Genomic DNA, 19,047 nt, shown 5'->3' with positions numbered 1-19,047 from the left:
ATACAGGCCTTTCAACCCACTTTAGTAGAGGGGCGTACTATTTCTTTACACCCATTAGTGTGTAAGGGTTTCAATGCGGACTTTGATGGAGATCAAATGGCTGTTCATCTACCTTTATCCTTGGAAGCTCAGGCAGAAGCCCGTTTACTTATGTTTTCTCATATGAATCTCTTATCTCCCGCTATTGGGGATCCTATTTGCGTACCAACCCAAGACATGCTTATCGGGCTTTATGTATTAACGATTGGAAAGCGTCGAGGTATTTGTGCAAATAGATATAATAGTTGCAGAAACTACCCAAATCTAAAAGTAAATTACAATAATAATAATAATTCTAAATATAGGAAAGATAAAGAACCCCATTTTTCTAGTTCTTATGATGCACTGGGAGCTTATAGACAAAAACTAATCAGTTTAGATAGTCCCTTGTGGCTACGATGGAACCTGGATCAACGCGTCATTGGGTCAAGAGAAGTTCCGATTGAAGTTCAATATGAATCTTTGGGGACTTATCATGAGATTTATGCCCACTATCTAATAATGGGAAATAGAAAAAAAGAAATTCGTTCGATATACATTCGAACCACTCTTGGTCATATTTCTTTTTATAGAGAAATAGAGGAAGCCGTACAAGGATTTAGTCAGGCCTATTCATACACTACCTAAACAAGAAAGTTAGATTCGGCGATGCCCCTCCCCTTTCGGGGGGCATTCCGATTTCCCTAGTATCATCATTATTTGCCACGCGAATCCAGATTGAGATTGAGGCAAGTTAATTAAATTTTCGAATCACTGACTCAGGCCCATTGTCGAATCCTACTCAGCAATTGTCGAATCCTACTCAGCCGAAAAGGGGGTACTTATGTATGGCGGAACGGGCCAATCTGGTCTTTCATAATAAAGAGATAGACGGAACTGGTATGAAACGACTTATTAGCAGATTAATAGATCATTTTGGAATGGGATATACATCCCATATACTGGATCAACTAAAGACTCTGGGCTTCCATCAAGCCACTACTACATCGATTTCGTTAGGAATCGAGGATCTTTTAACAATACCCTCTAAGGGATGGTTAGTCCAAGACGCGGAACAACAGAGTTTTCTTTTGGAGAAACACTATTATTATGGGGCTGTACACGCGGTAGAAAAATTACGCCAATCTGTTGAGATATGGTATGCGACAAGTGAATATTTGAAACAAGAAATGAATTCAAATTTTCGGATAACGGATCCTTCTAATCCAGTCTATCTAATGTCTTTTTCAGGAGCCAGAGGAAATGCATCTCAAGTACACCAATTAGTAGGTATGAGAGGATTAATGTCGGACCCTCAAGGACAAATGATTGATTTACCTATTCAAAGCAATTTACGCGAGGGACTTTCTTTGACAGAATATATAATTTCCTGCTATGGAGCCCGCAAAGGGGTTGTAGATACTGCTGTGCGAACAGCAGATGCTGGATATCTTACACGTAGACTTGTTGAAGTAGTTCAACATATTATTGTGCGTAGAAGAGATTGTGGTACTATCCGAGGTATTTCTGTAAGTCCTCAAAATGGGATGACGGAAAAACTTTTTGTCCAAACACTAATTGGTCGTGTATTAGCAGACGATATATATATCGGTTCACGATGCATTGCCGCGCGAAATCAAGATATTGGAATTGGATTAGTCAATCGATTCATAACTGCCTTTCGAGCACAACCATTTCGAGCACAACCAATATATATTAGAACCCCCTTTACTTGCCGAAGCACTTCTTGGATCTGTCAATTATGCTATGGCCGGAGTCCTACTCATAGTGATCTGGTCGAATTGGGAGAAGCCGTAGGTATTATTGCGGGTCAATCAATTGGGGAGCCAGGGACTCAACTAACATTAAGAACTTTTCATACTGGCGGAGTATTCACAGGGGGTACTGCCGACCTTGTACGATCCCCTTCGAATGGAAAAATAAAATTCAATGAGAATTTGGTTCACCCCACACGTACCCGTCATGGGCAGCCTGCTTTTCTATGTTATATAGACTTGCATGTAACTATTCAGAGTCAAGATATTCTATATAGTGTGAATATTCCCTCAAAAAGCTTGATTCTAGTGCAAAATGATCAATATGTAAAATCCGAACAAGTAATTGCGGAGATTCGTGCCGGAACGTCCACTTTACATTTTAAAGAAAGGGTACAAAAGCATATTTATTCTGAATCAGACGGCGAAATGCACTGGAGTACTCATGTTTACCATGCGCCCGAATATCAATATGGTAATCTTCGCCGATTACCAAAAACAAGCCATTTATGGATATTGTCAGTAAGTATGTGCAGATCCAGTATAGCGTCTTTTTCACTCCACAAGGATCAAGATCAAATGAATACTTATGGTAAAAAAGATAGGGAAATTCTTGATTATTCAACGTCGGATCGAATCATGTCCAATGGCCATTGGAATTTTATCTATCCTTCTATTTTTCAAGATAATTCAGATTTGTTGGCGAAAAAGCGAAGAAATAGGTTCGTCATTCCATTACAATATCATCAAGAACAAGAGAAAGAACTAATATCCTGTTTTGGGATTTCGATTGAAATCCCCCTTATGGGTGTTTTACGTAGAAATACTATTTTTGCTTATTTTGACGATCCCCGATACAGAAAAGATAAAAAGGGTTCAGGAATTGTTAAATTTAGATATAGGACCCTAGAAGAAGAATATAGGACTCGAGCGGAAGACTCAGAAGAGGAATATGAGACCCTAGAAGACGAATACAGGACCCGAGAGGACGAATATGAATATGAAACCCTAGAAGAATCTAAATATGGAATCCTAGAAGACGAATACGAATATGAAACCCTAGAAGACGAATATGGGAGCCCAGAAAACGAATATGGGAACCCAGAGAACGAATATAGGACTTTAGAGAAAGACTCAGAAGAGGAATATGGGAGCCCAGAGAGCAAATATAGGACCCAAGAGGACGAATATGGAACTCTAGAGGAAGACTCAGAAGACGAATATGGCAGCCCCGGGGAAAGCGCAGAGGAAAAATATGGTACTTTAGAGGAAGACTCAGAAGAAGATTCAGAGGACGAATACGAGAGCCCAGAGGAAGATTCCATCTTAAAAAAAGAGGGTTTGATTGAGCATCGAGGAACAAAAGAATTTAGTCTAAAATACCAAAAAGAAGTAGATCGGTTTTTTTTCATTCTTCAAGAACTTCATATCTTGCCGAGATCTTCATCCCTAAAGATACTTGACAATAGTATTATTGGAGTGGATACACAACTCACAAAAAATACAAGAAGTCGACTAGGCGGACTGGTCCGAGTGAAGAGAAAAAAAAGCCATACGGAACTCAAAATATTTTCCGGAGATATTCATTTTCCTGAAGAGGCGGATAAGATATTAGGTGGCTGTTTGATACCGCCAGAAAGACAAAAAAAAGATTCTAAGGAATCAAAAAAAAGGAAAAATTGGGTCTATGTTCAACGGAAAAAAATTCTCAAGAGCAAGGAAAAGTATTTTGTTTCCGTTCGCCCTACAGTGGCATATGAAATGGACGAAGGAAGAAATTTAGCAACACTTTTCCCGCAGGATCTCTTGCAAGAAGAAAATAATCTCCAAATTCGACTTGTCAATTTTATTTCTCATGAAAATAGCAAGTTAACTCAAAGAATTTATCACACAAATAGTCAATTTGTTAGAACTTGCTTAGTAGTGAATTGGGAACAAGAAGAAAAAGAAAAGGCTGGTGCTTCCCTTGTTGAGGTAAGAGCAAATGATCTTATTCGCGATTTCCTAAGAATTGAGTTAGTCAAGTCCACTATTTCGTATACACGAAAAAGGTATGGTAGGACAAGTGCAGGACCGATTCCCCATAATAGGTTAGATCGCGCCAATATCAATTCTTTTTATTCCAAGGCGAAGATTGAATCACTTAGCCAACATCCAGAAGCTATTGGCACTTTGTTGAATCGAAATAAAGAATACCACTCTTTGATGATTTTGTCGGCATCCAACTGTTCTCGAATTGGTTTATTCAAGAATTCAAAACATCCCAATGCGATAAAAGAATGGAATCCTAGAATTCCTATTCGAGAAATTTTTGGGCCCTTAGGCGCTATTGTAGCTAGTATATCGCATTTTTCTTCATCTTACTATTTACTAACGCATAATAAAATCCTGTTAAAAAATATTTGTTCGTTGACAATTTAAAACAAACCTTCCAAGTACTTCAAGAACTTAAATACTCTTTAATAGATGAAAATAAAAGGATTTCTAATTTCGATAGTAACATAATGTTGGATCCATTCCTTTTGAATTGTCACTTTGTCCATCATGATTCTTGGGAAGAGACATTGGCAATAATTCACCTTGGACAATTTATTTGTGAAAATGTATGTCTATTTAAATCGCACATAAAAAAATCCGGTCAAATTTTCATTGTAAATATGAATTCCTTTGTTATAAGAGCAGCTAAACCTTATTTGGCCACTACAGGAGCAACTGTTAATGGTCATTATGGAGAAATCCTTTACAAGGGAGATAGGTTAGTTACGTTTATATATGAAAAATCGAGATCTAGTGACATAACGCAAGGTCTTCCAAAAGTGGAACAAATCTTTGAAGCGCGTTCAATTGATTCATTATCCCCGAATCTCGAAAGGAGAATTGAGGATTGGAATGAGCGTATACCAAGAATTCTTGGGGTCCCTTGGGGATTCTTGATTGGAGCTGAGCTAACCATAGCCCAAAGTCGTATCTCTTTGGTTAATAAAATCCAAAAGGTTTATCGATCCCAAGGGGTACAGATCCATAATAGACATATAGAGATTATTATACGCCAAGTAACATCAAAAGTGCGGGTTTCCGAAGATGGAATGTCTAATGTTTTTTCGCCTGGGGAATTAATCGGACTATTGCGAGCGGAACGAGCAGGACGAGCTTTGGATGAATCGATCTATTATCGGGCAATCTTATTGGGAATAACAAGGGCTTCCCTAAATACCCAAAGTTTCATATCTGAAGCAAGTTTTCAAGAAACTGCTCGAGTTTTAGCAAAAGCTGCCCTACGAGGTCGCATTGATTGGTTGAAAGGCTTGAAAGAAAACGTAGTTCTGGGGGGGATTATACCTGTTGGTACCGGATTCCAAAAATTTGTGCATCGTTCCCCACAAGACAAGAACCTTTATTTCGAAATAAAAAAAAAATCTATTCGCGTCGGAAATGAGAGATTTTTTGTTTCTCCATACAGAATTAGTTTCTTCAGATTCTGACGTAACAAACAATTTTTATGAGACATAAGAACCCCCATTTAACATTTAACCCTATATCATTTAAGGATACATAAAAAATATTTTTTATTTCAAGCTATTTCGGATCTTTCTTAATCTTCAAAAAGAACTAAATTCCGTAATGGAATGGTAGGGTTAAAAAAAAAGGAAGTGTGGAAAAAATGACAAGAAGATATTGGAACATTAATTTGAAAGAGATGATAGAAGCAGGAGTTCATTTTGGTCATGGTATTAAGAAATGGAATCCTAAAATGGCCCCTTACATTTCGGCAAAGCGTAAAGGTACTCATATTATAAATCTCGCTAGAACGGCTCGTTTTTTATCAGAAGCTTGTGATTTAGTTTTTGATGCAGCAAGTCAGGGAAAAAGTTTCTTAATTGTTGGTACCAAAAAAAGAGCAACAGATTTAGTAGCATCAGCTGCAATAAGGGCTCGTTGTCATTATGTTAATAAAAAGTGGTTCAGTGGTATGTTAACGAATTGGTCGATTACGAAAACTAGACTTTCTCAATTTAGAGACTTAAGAGCAGAAGAAAAAATGGGAAAATTCCACCATCTCCCAAAAAGAGATGTGGCAATCTTGAAGAGAAAATTATCTACCTTGCAAAGGTATCTCGGCGGGATCAAATATATGACGAGATTGCCAGACATTGTGATCGTCCTTGATCAGCAAAAAGAGTATATAGCTCTTCGGGAATGTGCCATTTTGGGGATTCCTACTATTTCTTTAGTCGATACAAATTGTGACCCGGATCTCGCGAATATATCGATTCCAGCCAACGATGACACTATGACTTCAATTCGATTGATTCTTAACAAATTAGTATTTTCAATTTGTGAGGGCCGTTCTCTCTATATAAGAAATCGTTGATTAAGAATATATAGTGAATTCTTGGGCAACTGCGTAAATTTATGGAATCACTTACTTTACTATATCTTTTTTTTTGCATAGAATTTTTTTTGCATAGAAAAAAGAAGGGGAATATTGATATATATTAGAGGGTATTGATATATATTATGATCTGATGTGCTTTCTTGGTATCCTAAATATAAGATTAATACTTCAAGTTGCTGAGTTGAGAAAGAGATGGTTGAATCAAAAGAATTCCTTTTTTGAAGTTCAATTTTTATCAGAGGACAATATGAATATTATACCTTGTTCCATTAAAACACTCAAGGGGTTATACGATATATCGGGTGTAGAAGTAGGCCAACACTTCTATTGGCAAATAGGAGGTTTCCAAATTCATGCCCAAGTACTCATCACTTCTTGGGTCGTAATTACTATCTTGCTAGGTTCAGTTGTCATAGCTGTTCGGAATCCACAAACCATCCCGACCGACGGTCAGAATTTTTTTGAATATGTCCTTGAGTTTATTCGAGACTTGAGCAAAACTCAGATTGGAGAAGAATATGGTCCCTGGGTTCCCTTTATTGGAACTATGTTCCTTTTTATTTTTGTTTCGAATTGGTCGGGTGCTCTTTTACCTTGGAAAATTATAGAGTTACCCCATGGGGAATTAGCAGCGCCCACGAATGATATAAATACTACTGTTGCTTTAGCTTTACTCACGTCAGCGGCATATTTTTATGCTGGTCTTAGCAAAAAAGGATTGAGCTATTTCGAGAAATATATTAAACCAACTCCAATCCTTTTACCAATTAACATCCTAGAAGATTTCACAAAACCATTATCGCTTAGCTTTCGACTTTTCGGGAATATATTGGCGGATGAATTAGTCGTTGTTGTTCTTGTTTCTTTAGTCCCCTTAGTAATCCCTATACCGGTCATGTTTCTTGGATTATTTACAAGCGGTATTCAAGCTCTTATTTTTGCAACATTAGCCGCAGCCTATATAGGTGAATCCATGGAGGGTCATCATTGAATTGACTCTTTTTGGAAATAGTATTTTTTTTTGCAGCTTAGCTCAATTCATGCATGGTTCCAGATAATCTGCTTGGTTGCAAAAAAATAGTTAGAAATGCGTATGAATATATAGCCTAGAGTTGTAGGAGAGAGAATAGACTATATTATGGAATTTTCAAAGTATATATGCATTAAGGAGGGTGGAGTCAGGCTAGATCTATACTATAATATCCTTAATGTCTATAAGTGGAGTCCTCTTTTATGCGGGTTTCCACTTTAAGCAATGATTTTAGAATCCGATTCAATAGAAAATGAGAAAATATGCAAACAAAATAGAAGAAACAAATGTATATATATATAGGATATTATATTATATATTCCTAGGTTAGATTCATTATCTAATCCGATATATGGATATGGAATTCCCTTCTATGTAGTTCGGACAATTCACATTATCATTTCAATTTGATTTCAATTTGTACTTTTTAGTTACTTTACTTCTCCCCAATAGAGCTTAGAAGTAAGAATTTATTGGTTGATTGTATCCTTAACCATTTCTTTTTTTTGACACGAGGAACTACTCACCATGAATCCACTAATTGCTGCTGCTTCTGTTATTGCTGCTGGATTGGCCGTAGGGCTTGCTTCTATTGGACCTGGAGTTGGTCAAGGTACTGCTGCAGGACAAGCTGTAGAAGGTATTGCGAGACAGCCAGAAGCAGAAGGTAAAATACGAGGTACTTTATTGCTTAGTCTAGCTTTTATGGAAGCTTTAACAATTTATGGACTAGTTGTGGCACTAGCGCTTTTATTTGCGAACCCTTTTGTTTAATCTTAAAAAAAAATTCTTTCGATTTCGATTAGATACTTTTTTCTTTTTTTAGTAAATTGGTATTTGCTTCCGCAATTCCAATTATATCAATACTTTATTTAATTTACTCCTATTTATTACTCCTGGAATTATCTATTTATCGGGACAGATAATACCCCATTCTAGGAAGGGCTGAGTTGAGTATTATTAATTTAGAAGATATGCTCACCTTCTTATTTCCCGTCCTTAGTTTAGGAAAGTGGAAAGTTTTTTCCTTTTATTTTAGGAATTTTGGGAACAGAACATTTCAACAAAGGAAGTCTTTCACCGGTCAAACAAGACGTAAGACTTAATCTAAAAGAAATTACTAGATTGAATCTATTTGCATTAAAAAAACCGATCAAAAAAGGGCGAGCGAAGTAAGTGATCGAAAAACTTTGTTCTTTGTTCGTCCTATCTATAAGAGGAGAGCATATGAAAAATGTAACCCATTCTTTCGTTTTTTTAGCTCACTGGCCATCCGCTGGCAGTTTCGGGCTTAATACCGATATTTTAGCAACAAATCTAATAAATCTAACTGTAGTGGTTGGTGTTTTGATTTTTTTTGGAAAGGGAGTGTGTGCGAGTTGTCTATTTCAAGAATAGATTGGATCTATCCGGCTGCACTTTATAATATTTTTTAGTATTTTTCGGATAAATAAGAAAAGGGTGCACGATCTCGACGAATTACTTCTGAATAAATTCAGAAATCATATGGAAGAACCATAGCATTTCGCGACTCATTGGTAAATCAACTTTGATTCTCTATAAACCAAGAATGTGAGACCATTAACACGGTTAAAGCTAAACTGCTTGAAGTCCAGGCAAAAAGAGGTACTCTTTCTACAACTATATTAGTATTAGTACCGAATTTAAACGGGAAATAGCTAATGTAAAATTTATCTGATATAGAACACTCATATCGATAAAATGGTTTGAACTATTTACTAGAAAAAAAAAAGGGGGCACCCTGCCCTTTTTTAACCAATGCCGAATCGACGACCTATGTATAAAAAAGAGAAATTTTTTGGATTTGAAGAAAAAAAAAAAAAAAAGAATTCTATTAATTTTCATTTTCCATTTATTTAGTTAGTTTTTCTTAATGAAATTGAAATTATTAACTAGAGGGCAAATAAAAATAAAGAAACAACTTTGCTGACCATGATATATTTTTATCTAGGCGGAAGAGTCCTCTTAATATTTATCTAGTCTTATATAGGTTTCGGTATATTGAAATATAAACATAAAAAAGAAGATAGAGGATAGGCTCATTACTTAAAAAAAAGATATGGAAATAGCTATAGAAAAAAAAAAAGGAGCGTGAGAGCCAAATGAATCGAAAGATTCATGTTTGGTTCGGGAAGAGATCATAAAAGTTGTAAACTTACAAAATAATCTACTTTCATTAAAAGATTTATTAGATAATCGAAAACAGAGGATCTTGAGTACTATTCGAAATTCAGAAGAATTGCGTAGAGGGACCATTGAGCAACTCGAAAAAGCTCGGATTCGATTACAGAAAGTCGAACTAGAAGCGGATGAGTATCGAATGAATGGATACTCTGAGATAGAACGAGAAAAAGCAAATTTGATTAATGCTACTTCTATTAGTTTGGAACAATTGGAAAAGTCTAAAAACGAAACCTTTTATTTTGAAAAACAAAGGGCAATGAATCAGGTCCGACAGCGGGTTTTCCAACAGGCCGTACAAGGAGCTCTAGGAACTCTGAATAGTTGTTTGAATACCGAGTTACATTTCCGTACGATTCGTGCTAATATTGGCATTCTCGGGTCCCTGGAATGGAAGAGATAATTAAATTAATTAGGCCTTGAACTTCTACTTTCGTTTAGAATTTAGGCATTATTTTTCCCCTTGCTTCCGAAAAAAGAGTCAAGAAACACTAATGGCAACCCTTCGAGTCGACGAAATTCATAAAATTCTCCGCGAACGTATTGAACAATATAATAGGAAAGTAGGGATTGAGAATATAGGTCGCGTAGTTCAAGTGGGGGATGGGATTGCTCGTATTATAGGTCTTGGTGAAATAATGTCAGGTGAATTAGTCGAATTTGCAGAAGGTACTAGGGGTATTGCTCTGAATTTGGAATCCAAAAATGTTGGGATTGTATTAATGGGCGATGGGTTGATGATACAAGAGGGAAGTTTTGTAAAAGCAACAGGAAGAATTGCTCAGATACCCGTGAGTGAGGCTTACTTGGGTCGTGTTGTAAATGCTCTGGCTAAACCTATTGATGGGAAAGGCGAAATTATAGCTTCCGAATCTCGCTTAATTGAATCTCCTGCTCCAAGTATAATTTCCAGGCGTTCCGTATACGAACCTCTTCAAACAGGGCTTATTGCTATCGATTCGATGATCCCTATAGGGCGCGGTCAGCGAGAGTTAATTATTGGGGACAGACAGACTGGCAAAACAGCAGTAGCCACAGATACAATTCTCAATCAAAAAGGGCAAGGTGTAATATGTGTTTATGTAGCTATCGGTCAAAGAGCATCCTCCGTAGCTCAAGTAGTAACTACTTTCCATGAGGAGGGGGCTATGGAATACACTATTGTAGTAGCTGAAATGGCGGATTCACCTGCTACATTACAATACCTCGCTCCTTATACGGGAGCAGCCCTGGCTGAGTATTTTATGTACCGCGAACGGCATACTTTAATAATTTATGATGATCTCTCCAAACAGGCACAAGCTTATCGCCAAATGTCCCTTCTATTAAGAAGACCTCCCGGCCGTGAGGCTTATCCAGGGGATGTTTTTTATTTGCATTCACGCCTTTTAGAAAGAGCCGCTAAATTAAATTCTCTTTTAGGCGAAGGAAGTATGACCGCTTTACCAATAGTTGAGACTCAATCTGGAGACGTTTCCGCCTATATTCCTACTAATGTAATCTCCATTACAGATGGACAAATATTCTTATCTGCGGATCTATTCAATGCCGGAATTCGACCCGCTATTAATGTGGGTATTTCTGTTTCCAGAGTAGGATCCGCGGCTCAAATTAAAGCCATGAAACAAGTAGCTGGCAAATCAAAATTGGAACTAGCGCAATTCGCAGAGTTACAAGCCTTTGCACAATTCGCCTCTGCTCTCGATAAAACAAGTCAGAATCAATTGGCAAGGGGTCGACGATTAAGGGAATTGCTTAAACAATCCCAGGCAAATCCTCTCCCAGTGGAAGAGCAGATAGCTACTATTTATACCGGAACAAGAGGATATCTTGATTCGTTAGAAATTGAACAGGTAAATAAATTTCTGGATGAGTTACGTAAACATCTAAAAGATACTAAACCTCAATTCCAAGAAATTATATCTTCTAGCAAGACATTCACCGAGCAAGCGGAAATCCTTTTGAAGGAAGCTATTCAGGAACAGCTGGAACGGTTTTCTCTTCAGTAACAAATAAATTTTGCATGTCTACTCTTGTTAGTAGAATAGGAATCGTTGAGAAAGCTTTTTCATTTGAATCATGCAAAAAAGTTTTCTTTGTTTTTAGTTTAGTATAGTTATTTAAAGAATAGATAGAAATAAGATTGCGTCCAATAGGATTTGAACCTATACCAAAGGTTTAGAAGACCTCTGTCCTATCCATTAGACAATGGACGCTTTTCTTTCATATTTTATTCTTTCTTTTATTTTTTTGCTTCTTCCGAGAAAAAACTGTTAGACCAAAACTCTTTTAGGAAATCAAAAAATCCAGATACAAATGCATGATGTATATATTATATCATGCATATATCATAAAGAAGGAGTATGGAGCCGGTAGTGGGAATCGAACCCGCAACCCCAAGGTTATGAGCCTTATGAGCTACCAAACTGCTCTATACTCTTAAACTAAAGAGGGGTAACTAGTGGATAAAAGAGGGTTGGATACGCCCCTCTACCAATATCTATACAAATAGAATAGTCCATTTATACAGAATGGTAAAGAGGGCTCCTCTATGATTATCAATTCCAGAAATCCATACAAATACGAAAGGGTATTTTATCCTTACCAACTGGATCTTGTTGCACCCGGTAACAAACACTCATAAACCATTTCTCGAAGTACGTGTCCGGATAGCCCAAAATGTCGATAGTTAGCTCTAGGTCTTCCGGTCAAAAAACAACGTCGATGAAGGCGTGTAGGTGCACTATTACGCGGTAGGGATTGCAATTTTTCTCGCATTTTCGTTTTTTCACTCAAACTCAAGGGAGAAACTTTGCTTCTTATCTTTTTTTTAAAGATTGACGAATCAAATGATATTTCTGTTCTAATTTCTGCCGCTTCTTCTCCCTCTGAATCAAACTTTTTTTTGCCATAATGTGTCGTTGCTATTATTACCAAGTATACGGTTCTAATCCTAGATGGAAAAATAAATAGAAAAAGAAATCTAAAAAGGCAGATCCTCCCTCTCTATCAAGAGTAATGAACTAGGTGCTGATACAGTACAAAAAAACAAACTAAATTAACCAAACTTGCCTGATGTTGAGGCAATCAAGAAAGCTGCATAAGTGAATATATAACCCACGGAAAAGTGAGCTAATCCAACCAATCTTGCTTGCACAATGGAAAGAGCCACGGGCTTATCTCTCCAGCGAATTAAATTAGCTAAAGGTGTGCGTTCATGAGCCCATGCTAAAGTCTCAATTAATTCCTGCCAATACCCCCGCCAGGAAATTAAGAACATAAATCCAGTAGCCCAAACAAGATGTCCAAATAAGAACATCCACGCCCATACCGATAAACTATTCATCCCAAAAGGATTATATCCATTGATAAGTTGTGAAGAGTTTAACCATAGGTAATCTCTTAACCATCCCATCAAATAAGTGGAGGATTCATTAAATTGTGAAACGTTGCCCTGCCATAATGTGATATGTTTCCAATGCCAATAAAAAGTAACCCACCCAATGGTATTTAACATCCAGAAAACTGCCAAATAAAATGCGTCCCAAGCAGAAATATCACAAGTACCGCCGCGCCCTGGGCCGTCACAAGGAAAACTATATCCAAAATCCTTTTTATCTGGCATTAATTTGGAACCGCGTGCATCTAAAGCGCCCTTTACTAAAATCAATGTAGTTGTATGCAAACCTAGAGCAATAGCATGATGAACCAAGAAATCCCCAGGTCCTATTGTTAAGAAAAGCGAATTACTATTCTCATTAACAGCATTCAACCATCCGGGCAACCATAGGCTTCGACCCGCATTGAAAGCGGGGCCATTCGTTGAAGATAAGAGTATATCGAACCCATATGTCGTCTTGCCATGAGCAGATTGTATCCATTGGGCAAATATAGGTTCGATCAAGATTTGCTTTTCTGGAGTACCAAAAGCAAGCATGACGTCGTTATGAACATAAAGGCCCAAGGTATGGAATCCTAGAAAGAGGCTAGCCCAACTTAAATGAGATATGATAGCTTCTTTATGGTCTAACATTCTTGCCAATACATTATCCTCATTCTGTTCCGGATTGTAATCCCTAATGAAAAAAATAGCTCCATGAGCAAAAGCCCCTGTCATGATGAACCCTGCAATATATTGGTGATGAGTATATAAAGCAGCTTGAGTAGTAAAGTCTTGTGCTATGAATGCATAAGGAGGTAAAGAGTACATATGTTGAGCTACTAAGGAAGTAATAACCCCTAAAGAAGCTAGAGCAAGACCTAACTGAAAATGAATCGAATTGTTGATTGTGTCATAAAGGCCCTTATGCCCACGCCCTAATCGACCCCCCGGAGGAGTATGCGCTTCTAAAAGATCTTTAATACTGTGCCCAATTCCGAAGTTAGTTCGATACATGTGACCGGCAATGAGAAAAATAAATGCAATAGCTAAATGATGGTGAGCCATATCGGTCAGCCACAAACTTTGCGTTTGTGGATGGAATCCCCCAAGAAGAGTTAGAATGGCAGTTCCCGCTCCTTGAGCGGTACCAAATAAATGATTACTCGAATCAGGGTTTTGGGCATAAAGATTCCATTGACCCGTCAAAAGGGGTCCCAACCCCTGGGGATAGGGTAATACATCTAAGAAATTATTCCATCGAACGTACTCCCCCCTGGATGCGGGAATAGCAACATGAACTAAATGTCCTGTCCAAGCCAAAGAACTTACCCCGAAAAGTCCTGACAAATGATGATTGAGACGAGATTCCGCGTTTTTGAACCACGAAAGGCTTGGTTTCCATTTGGGTTGTAGATGTAACCAACCCGCTATTAAGGACAGCGTAGAAAGAAATAATAGAAAAAGAGCTCCAGTATAAAGATCCTCATTGGTGCGTAATCCTATTGTATACCACCACTGATAAACTCCAGAATAAGCAATATTCACTGGACCAGCAGCACCTCCTCGAGTAAAGGCTTCCACAGCGGGTTGACCAAAATGAGGATCCCAAATCGCATGAGCAATAGGTCTTACGTGTAAAGGATCCTGTATCCATGATTCAAAATTTCCTTGCCAAGCTACATGAAACAGATTTCCGGACGTCCATAGAAAGATTATTGCTAATTGCCCAAAGTGAGAAGCAAAAATGTTCTGATAAAGACGTTCTTCAGTAATATCATCATGACTTTCGAAATCATGTGCGGTAGCAATACCAAACCAAATACGACGAGTAGTGGGGTCCTGAGCTAAGCCTTGGCTAAACCTGGGAAATCTTAATTCCATAATGCCTTTCAAATCCTCCTAGCCACTATCCTACTGCAATAATTCTCGCTAAGAAGAATGCCCATGTCGTGGCAATTCCACCCAGAAGGTAATGGGTTACTCCTACAGCGCGTCCTTGTATAATGCTCAAGGCTCTAGGCTGAGTAACAGGAGCAACTTTTAATTTGTTATGAGCCCAAACGATAGATTCAATGAGTTCTTGCCAATAACCACGGCCGCTGAATAAAAACATTAAACTGAAGGCCCAGACAAAATGAGCACCTAAGAAAAAAAGACCATATGCAGATAATGAAGAACCATAAGACTGAATGACTTGCGATGCCTGTGCCCACAAGAAATCTCGAAGCCACCCATTAATCGTAATGGAACTCTGTGCAAAGTTTCCCCCTGTAATATGAGTTACCACCCCTTGATCACTTATAGTACCCCAAACATCCGACTGCATTTTCCAACTGAAATGGAAAATGACTACCGAAATTGCATTGTACATCCAGAATAAACCTAAGAAAACATGATCCCAGGCGGATACTTGACATGTTCCCCCTCGGCCAGGCCCATCGCAAGGAAAGCGAAAACCTAGATTTGCTTTATCGGGTATCAAACGGGAACTCCGAGCAAATAAAACACCTTTCAAAAGTATTAATACAGTCACATGTATGGTAAATGCATGAATGTGATGGACTAAAAAATCTGCGGTTCCTAATGGAATAGGTAACAAAGCCACTTTGCCACCTACTGCTACTAACTCGCCGCCTCCCCACGTTAAGCTAGTACTTGTTGTTGCACCAGGAGCTGTTACGCCAGGCGCAGTAGCATGGATATTTTGTACCCATTGAGCAAAGATAGGTTGTAATTGTATGGCAGTATCCGAAAACATATCTTGTGGACGGCCTAAAGCACTCATGGTATCATTATGAATGTACAAGCCAAAACTGTGAAAACCTAGAAATATACATACCCAGTTAAGGTGGGATATGATTGCATCGCGGTGTCTAAGGACGCGATCTAATAGATCGTTGTATCGAGTAGTTGGATCATAGTCTCTTACCATAAAAATTGCTGCATGTGCAGCAGCACCGACTATTAGAAATCCGCCAATCCACATGTGGTGTGTGAACAAGGAAAGTTGTGTACCATAGTCAGTAGCTAGGTATGGATAGGGAGGCATAGAATACATATGATGAGCTACAACAATGGTTGTAGAGCCTAGCATAGCTAGGTTAAGAGATAATTGAGCATGCCATGACGTTGTTAAGATTTCATAAAGACCCTTATGGCCTTGTCCTGTAAATGGGCCCTTGTGAGCCTCCAAAATATCTTTAAGTCCATGGCCAATACCCCAATTGGTCCTATACATATGACCTGCGATTAGGAAAAGAATAGCAATAGCTAAATGATGGTGCGCAATATCGGTCAGCCAGAGACCACCGGTTACTGGATCTAGTCCTCCGCGAAAAGTCAGAAATTCTGCGTATTTGGACCAATTTAAAGTGAAAAAAGGGGTTGCTCCTTCGGCAAAACTAGGATAAAGTTGAGCCAAAAGGTCCCGATTCAAGATAAATTCATGAGGAAGTGGTATCTCTTTAGGATCCACCCCAGCGTCAAGAAATTGGTTAATTGGTAAAGATACATGAATTTGGTGCCCCGCCCAAGAAAGAGACCCAAGTCCTAATAATCCCGCTAAGTGGTGATTCAACATGGATTCTACATCTTGGAACCAGGCCAATTTGGGAGCGGCTTTGTGATAATGGAACCAACCAGCAAAAAGCATTAACGCTGCAAAAATCAATGCACCAATTGCAGTACAATAGAGTTGTAATTCACTAGTTATTCCAGATGCTCGCCAAAGCTGAAAAAAACCAGAGGTTATTTGGATTCCTCGGAAACCCCCGCCTACATCACCATTCAATATTTCTTGCCCTACTATAGGCCAAACTACCTGAGCACTGGGTCCAATGTGAGTAGGATCACTTAGCCATGCTTCATAATTGGAAAAACGGGCGCCATGAAAGTACATGCCACTCAACCAAAGAAAGATAATGGAAAGTTGCCCGAAATGAGCACTAAAGACTTTTCGAGAAATCTCCTCCAAATCACCAGTATGACTATCGAAATCGTGAGCATCAGCATGTAGGTTCCAGATCCAAGTGGTAGTATCAGGGCCCTTAGCTAGTGTTCTTGAGAAATGGCCGGGTCTGGCCCATTCCTCAAAAGATGTTTTTACAGGATCCCTATCCACAACAATTTTTACTTCTGGTTCCGGCGAACGAATAATCATTAAGTCCTCCTCTTTCCGGACAAGACATACAAAGAGACCCGCCAACTGTCTTTTTAGTGAATCTTTGAAAGATATATATTTTGAAAGATAGATTTTGAAAGATAGATTTTGAAAGATAGATATTGTGATTAGTTCTTTTCTTTACTATCTACCATCCTTCTATTTTTTTTTAGTTATTCACTGGAGCAATTATATATTGAAGTCAATCCGAGGCAAGTGTTCGGGTCTATTATGACATAAAGATTAGGTGCCTAACGGACATTGTTTATCTTGAAAAACAAATATTTCTCGACGTAAGAAAAAAATCTTTTTTATTTTTAATTTAAGAAACTAGTGTATTTTTTTTTTGAGGGCATAAGCTCCTATCTATATCTACTTTCCTTGAGCATAATATAGGGTTTTTTATTTGATTCTAAATTCCAAGATAACTCATTAGAATTATTAATAAGATGGTCCTAATATATTAGCAATATTTAGATTGCCCCCTCTTTTTATTCAGTTTATTACTTCTATTCTAGACCCTATCCCTATGGTTTATTCTTATGAAATATCATATAAAATAGAAGGTATAAGAAATGGATATAATGAAATTCTTGATTCGATCTTACGACCTAATTTATTTGATTAATGGATCAACAACCAAACCACCCATTTTATGAAAAAGAAGGAGCATGGTCTTATTCAAATTCAAAGCGCTTCGTAATCTTCAACCAGTTCTGTGCTTCAATATAATTTCCCGGAGTAAGCGCTATAGCTTGTTTCCAATATTCAGCAGCTTGATCAAACCAAGCTTCCGCAATTTCCGAATCACCCTGTAGAATGGCCTGTTCTCCTCGGTCGGAATAGGAAGTTCCTTCCCTTAGAACCGTACTTGAGAGTTTCCTACCTCATACGGCTCAGAAATTGCTATCTGAATTTCCCCTATCTTAACTGAATTCGATTTATCAAAAATCGATCCAATTTGTTCTTGGGTTAAGCAGAAGAAATTAATTACCTAAGTTTCAAACCCTAATTTTTATCAATAATCAGTTTGATCTTTTTTCCCACCTTCAGAAGAATGAAGCATAGATAGATATAGAGCCTTCGTTCAAATTTTCTGAAAGGTAACTATCCCGTTTTCATATATGAAATCTCTATAGAATCCTTGAAAAAGACTTTTTTCCATAAGAAAGAAAAAAGAACTTACTATCTTTGGGATCTGATACTACACCGCTGCTTAATCCCTTAGTGGATCGGCTCTATTACATAAGCGGATTCCTAAATTTTGCCCCATATCATGGGATAAGTAAGCAGTTTTTTTTAGTTGTATCGACCCAGTCGCTCACTAATTGATCTTTACGGTGCTTTCTCTATCAATTTGAGAAACTTTATCCATAGAGTAGTAGTATAGGCCATACTTTCTTCGTTTTTTGATTCTCGTGAAGTGTCCTTCCTTCCTACAGCTGATAGGGAAAAATCGTTGTTTTTACGATCCCTATGTAGAAAGCCCTTTTTTCTAGTATTTACTAGAAAATTTGATCCTCTTTTTTTTTTTCTTTCTATAGTGGAGATAGTCGCACGTAATGACAGATCACGGCAATATTATTAAAAGCTTGCGGTAAGAAGGGGTTTCGTTCTAGTGCCCGGAAATAATATTCCAAAGCCTTTGTATGCTCTCCATTGCTTGTGTGTATAAGGCCTATGTTATAGAGTATATAACTTCGATCATAGGGATCGATTTCTAGTCGCGTAGCTTCATAATAATTTTGCAAAGCTTCCGCATAATTTCCTTCGGATTGAGCCAACATCCGTTACGGTCGTTCATTCTATTCAAAAAATCTCCGTTCCAAAACCGTACATGAGGTTTTCATCTCATACGGCTCCTCCCTTCTGTACATAATAGTACTAAGCGAAATAATCTATAGAATCAAAATAGAATTAGTCCCGTCTCATTATGAACCGAAAGGGGCTGGTATTTTTCCAAGAAATCTCTAGCCAACCTTCCCACAAGAGGTTTTTCTTAACACCAATGAATTCTATTAATGCTAGAGGAAAACGATAGCTCCAATAATTTCTTTGTTCTCAACGCCTCCTATTTAGAGGAAT

At 37.9% G+C, this 19,047-nt stretch overlaps 2 long non-coding RNA genes and 1 other non-coding gene across 3 annotated transcripts in view; 1 reads left to right on the top strand and 2 right to left on the bottom strand.

Moving 5' to 3' along the window:
• Positions 1-7,483, top strand: part of LOC141028097 (uncharacterized) — a 48,859-nt gene extending 41,376 nt beyond the window's left edge. The window contains exon 2 of the long non-coding RNA XR_012190353.1: positions 6,294-7,483. This is a non-coding gene — a long non-coding RNA (uncharacterized lncRNA). The remainder of the gene's footprint in view (positions 1-6,293) is intronic.
• The window catches only part of LOC141028096 (uncharacterized), a 57,681-nt gene extending 40,497 nt beyond the window's left edge, over positions 1-17,184 (bottom strand). The window contains exon 1 of the long non-coding RNA XR_012190352.1: positions 12,220-17,184. This is a non-coding gene — a long non-coding RNA (uncharacterized lncRNA). The remainder of the gene's footprint in view (positions 1-12,219) is intronic.
• On the bottom strand, positions 11,566-11,637 carry TRNAR-UCU (transfer RNA arginine (anticodon UCU)). Its single transcript has one exon. It is a non-coding gene; the product is annotated as a tRNA-Arg (tRNA).
• Positions 17,185-19,047: the final 1,863 nt, after the last annotated feature.

This window comes from Aegilops tauschii, chromosome 7 (assembly GCF_002575655.3).
Source record: "Aegilops tauschii subsp. strangulata cultivar AL8/78 chromosome 7, Aet v6.0, whole genome shotgun sequence".
In the NCBI taxonomy this organism is placed as follows: Eukaryota; Viridiplantae; Streptophyta; class Magnoliopsida; order Poales; family Poaceae; genus Aegilops; species Aegilops tauschii.
Note: the sequence above shows the minus strand (reverse complement) of the source record. Positions and strands in the feature narration are given on the sequence as shown.